This window comes from Diabrotica virgifera, chromosome 3 (genome assembly GCF_917563875.1).
Source record: "Diabrotica virgifera virgifera chromosome 3, PGI_DIABVI_V3a".
In the NCBI taxonomy this organism is placed as follows: Eukaryota; Metazoa; Arthropoda; class Insecta; order Coleoptera; family Chrysomelidae; genus Diabrotica; species Diabrotica virgifera.
In genome coordinates, this window is record NC_065445.1 from 232,430,847 (window position 1) to 232,435,677 (window position 4,831).

The window sequence follows — 4,831 nt, forward strand, 5'->3', positions numbered from 1 at the left end:
GAATCTACAGGTCGAGCAAGTCTCGTAAATTTCACGATTGCGAGCCACGCTTCACGCAACCGTGTTTGCGTACTTGTGTTTCGAGTTGCGTGGTCGTGCGGAGTTATATTTACGCGCAATCGTACTTGAGACGCTGTAGTGTCAGGTGAGGTGTTTGAAAATTTGTGTAACTTGATTGCTTGACTCTGTGGTGTGAAGGTGGTTAAACTTTTGTTTTATTTTTTTTTTGTTTTGTTTGTTTTTGTTGTTGCGAATATATCGCAGAAAGTTTTTAGATGAAGTAATTGTATGATGAAGATAACACAGAAAACAATTTGTTAAGTTGTTGTCTTGCAGGTAAAAAAGTGACTTTTTAAAAAATTATATCTTGGAAACTAAAAATTATTTTTATTTATAATTGAAACATGTAAAAGTATAGTACTCTCAAAAAAATTTCAGCCAAAAATATTCATTTTTGTAGAGTTGACTGCAATTTTTCGACAACAGCCCTTTTTTGCGGTGAGCAGCATAACAAGTCCAGTCTCATCTGAAATCAAAGTTTCTTGTAGTTTATACCTCTGGCTAGTGAATGAACAAAGGATTTTTTATTAAATGAGGTCATTTTTGTTTTATAAAAAAAACTACTTTAAAAATGAGAAAAATTGGGGTCAAAAATGCGTTTAAACTTATGTAAAATCTTCAAATTTCATTTTTTTTTTAATTCCTTCGTTCATATTCTAGCCAGAGGTATAAACTACAAGAAACTTTTTGATTTCAGATGAGACTGGACTTAGTTATGCTGCCAACGCAAAAAAAACTTAAACTCTACAAAAATGAATATTTTTGTCTGAAACTTTTTTTGAGACTACCTTAAGTACTATACTTTTACACGTTCCAATTATAAATAAAAATTAATTTTAGTTTTCGAGATATAATTTTTTTAAAAAGTCACTTTTTTTACCCACAAGACCTATGTAACCCCTTAAAAAAATGTTTGGAAGAATATGTTTGATGGCCAAGATGCATACATATATTTAGAAGGAAAGTTCCTGATTTCTGTAGTATAATACATAATACCGAAGAGGAAGTAGCCCTAAGCGCCGGACTCCACTTGCGATTTGTAGTTGTGAAGATTGAACACATTCTTTCAAATAGAAGTCAATCCATGATTATTTAGTCACAAATGGATTGACTTGTATTTGAAACAATGTGTTCAATCTTCCTGATTACAAATCGCAAGTGGAGTGCGGCGGTAATAACACCAAAATATTCCATATAGGTCCATAGAAGGTACACAGACATTGAAAAATTCCTGGAATATCCCTGAAAATCCCAGGAAAATCCTGTGTCAGCATTTTAAACATTACCTGAATGTCTTATTGGAACATTCCATGAATGTCACACGAATGTTCTCTGGACATTCAAAATATATTTTGTAGACATTCCCTGGATATACCAGAAATACAGTGATGAGCGCTCTAATAACCGGCAAAATAGCACAAAAGATGTATTAAGTAGTGAGATAAAAAGACATGAAACTAGTCGAGCTGGGAAATTTAGCGATATTAACTTATACATTTAGATTGTATTGATTGTGTACCACCTTCAGACGTATCAGACGAGTTTGGAAACTACCACTGTCACAGTGACAGTTTTAGTTGACATACTCCTCCGATATGTGTAAAGGTGGGATCAATATAACGTAAATTTAAAGGTTAATTTCGCTAAATTTCCCAGCTCGACTAGTTTCATTTCTTTTTATCTCACAACTAAATATGTTGCCCATATTTTGCTGGTTATTAGGGCACTCATCACTGTACATCCTTGCTGATGTGACAATACCTCCTATCTGTTTTTTCATGAGTTTTGTATGAGAGATGGAAAAACATGTTTTAAGGTCACCTCCTGTGTTCATATGTAAGTTTTGACTTGTTTTGTAGTTCATAGATAGTTTAATTTACTACAAAACAAGTCAAAAAATATCATATGAAAACAGGAGGTGACCCTAAGACAAGTTTTTAGTCTCTCTTACAAAACTCATGAAAAAACAGATAGGATGTATTATTACATCACTGACGATATGTGGCCATACCAAATAATACATCCTTGATAAATATAAACATTTTTATTGAACAAAATCTTTTCATACATTTTTTTAATGCAATTTACTGATATTCCTAAATATTTCAAAAAAATGTGTCACATTTGCTTTGTAAACCTTTCTTTTGCCTTTCGTAGCCACATTCCGTTTCCTTCCTGGTTTTTTGTAGACCACTTCTCTCAGCTGATTCTAAAAAAAAATAAAATAAGTGGTAATTTTTCTATCCTTTACAATTAACAATCAGAAGAAATATTATTTACAGATAATGATATGCATAATAATAATAGGTTTGTTCTAGCATCAGTTTGAAACCATCAGCGAATAGTGGACCAGCGCGAGTAGAGGGGATCGCACTGGTGACTGTATTATGTTCTTTTACTGACCAACTGTTTGCTGATGGTTTTTGACTAGTTTGACTGTTTGCTAGAACAAACCTAATAATAATGAATATTTTGTATTTTGACAATGACATCTGATGTGGAAGTCAAAACATTAATAAAACTATTTTTTCAAGTTAACTTTCACATGCGCGTCTTAAAATTGTACTTTTAATACTTATATCATAAATAACTATTAAAACTATCTTAAGAGGAAACAGTATCAATCAACAGGTAGCGAAAATGTGTTCCAAGATTGCGGCTGTAATTTTGAATATTTTTTCAAGATATTTGGCACACATATTCGTAATATAATAAAGAATGGCGGTACAGAGCCCAATTTGAAAAATATATTAATATGTGGAAATTACTCTGTAATTAAATACAATATAAAAAAACGAGCTTGTACCGCCATTAAGAAGAACAAAAAAATACACTTTTTTCAAATACAACTTTTTTATCCGATTTTGTGTTATTTTGGAACTACTAAAATTTTTTATTTCATTAGTAGTTCCAAAATTACACAAAATCTAGGCATCGGATAAAAAAGTTTATTTGAAGAAAGTGTATTTTTTTGTTCTTCTTAATGGCGGTACAGGCTCGTTTTTTAAATATTGTATAATTAAAGAGTAATTTCCACATATTAATATATTTTTCAAATTGGGCTCTGTACCGCCATTCTTTATTATTTTACGAATACGTGTGCCAAATGCCTCGAAAAAATATTCAAAATTACAGTGACAATCTTGGAACACGTTTTGGCTACCTGTTTATCGCTACTGTATTACCTTAAAACATTGTAATTTGCTAAACCACTATATTTTACTCTACTACTACTCTACTAGCTACCTCATTTTCCACTGTTTCTAAAGACTTGTTTACATGGGTAGAGTTTTGAGGAGAGTAGAGTAGTGGTAGTACTCTACCAAAAATGGCTTGATACCATTCACATGAGGAGAGTACAAGTATAGTACTGATGCTAGTATAGTGAAACCGATTTTTGTATTTTTAAACACTCTTGATTATAAGTGCACCTTAAATTCTTAATTTTTTGCTTAAGCTCGTTTACTCCAAAGCCCCCTTTGCCATTCTTTCGACGATTTCATCCTCCACAGCTTACTGCAAACTTTTATTTCTGTAGTATACACTACCTAAATTCCATAAACACTGGTATTCGCCATATTATAGCTCTACAAGTTTTAAAGTTTCATCTTCGGTGAACTTCATTTTCACTATTTACACAAAACACAATTCCAGCCAGAATGACAGCGCCCCCATGTACTCTCCTACCTACTCTATTCTGCCATAATTGAGCGTGTTCCATGGGTAGAGTGTGCAGCCGAGTAGACATTTTGGCAGTAGTGGTGGTCATAGAGTAGTTACTTTGCCATAGGTTGCTAGTCACTCTACTTTAACTCCAACTATACACTCTACCAGCTATTCTACTGTGCTGAGCATTTTTACAGGTAGAGTTACTCTATCAAGTACTTGCATCATTACTCTACCCGTGTAAACAAGTCTTAAATCTACTGAATGAAAATCTACTTAATCTTAATCTACTCTTAATGAAAAATGTCTAAAATCATTTACCCACCTAGTATTATTGTAGAATTTAAGACAGTCCAGTGCCTTATAAATAATTTCAATATGAATATTTTTCCCTTTAATTCGCCTTTGATACCACTCCATTTTAGATTTTGGGGAACTTATTTCATTGTGTTTATAGACCATATTTATTGAAGGAACCCAATCTGGAGATTGTTATTATCGATTAAGTCGGCTGGTTTTCCTATAAGATTAAAATGTTAACATCTTCAAAAATCGTTACTGTTGTAATTGTAACTTACCAGATATAAAATGATTACAGCAGACAGGACAGGAAAATTTTCATTTCGCTAGTAAAACCTGTACATTGTATTGCATTTAACCATTGTTGTCTCTCAGATACCTTATTTAGTTCAGTTTAAAAGTGAACTTTATCTTGACTTTATCACAATTACTTTGCATTTCACACTTCAAAACACAACACCAATGAAGCATATTATCTTTCTAAATTAATACTTCCAGAGAAAATGTTAAATTAATCTTTGTACAACACAAAATTACAAAGAAATACAACTAAAATTATCTAAAACTCATTAAGAACAGATAGAATAAGATTTATCTTTTACACCCAGTAGCCATATTGATATAGATTTAATTTTGAAAACGATTATATTTAAATTTGGTAAATATAACTCCGCACGACCACGCAACTCGAAACACAAGTACGCAAACACGGTTGCGTGAAGCGTGGCTCGCAATCGTGAAATTTACGAGACTTGCTCGACCTGTAGATTCTTGTCGATCAGTCTAGTTTGATCAAATTTTCTGT

At 32.4% G+C, this 4,831-nt stretch overlaps 1 long non-coding RNA gene across 1 annotated transcript; it reads right to left on the bottom strand.

The window, feature by feature from the left end:
- Nucleotides 1-2,089: 2,089 nt before the first annotated feature.
- On the bottom strand, nucleotides 2,090-4,482 carry LOC126881592 (uncharacterized). The gene is made up of 3 exons (XR_007696924.1): nucleotides 4,305-4,482; nucleotides 4,052-4,246; nucleotides 2,090-2,269 (listed from the first exon to the last, which is right to left on the bottom strand). It is a non-coding gene; the product is annotated as an uncharacterized LOC126881592 (long non-coding RNA).
- Nucleotides 4,483-4,831: the final 349 nt, after the last annotated feature.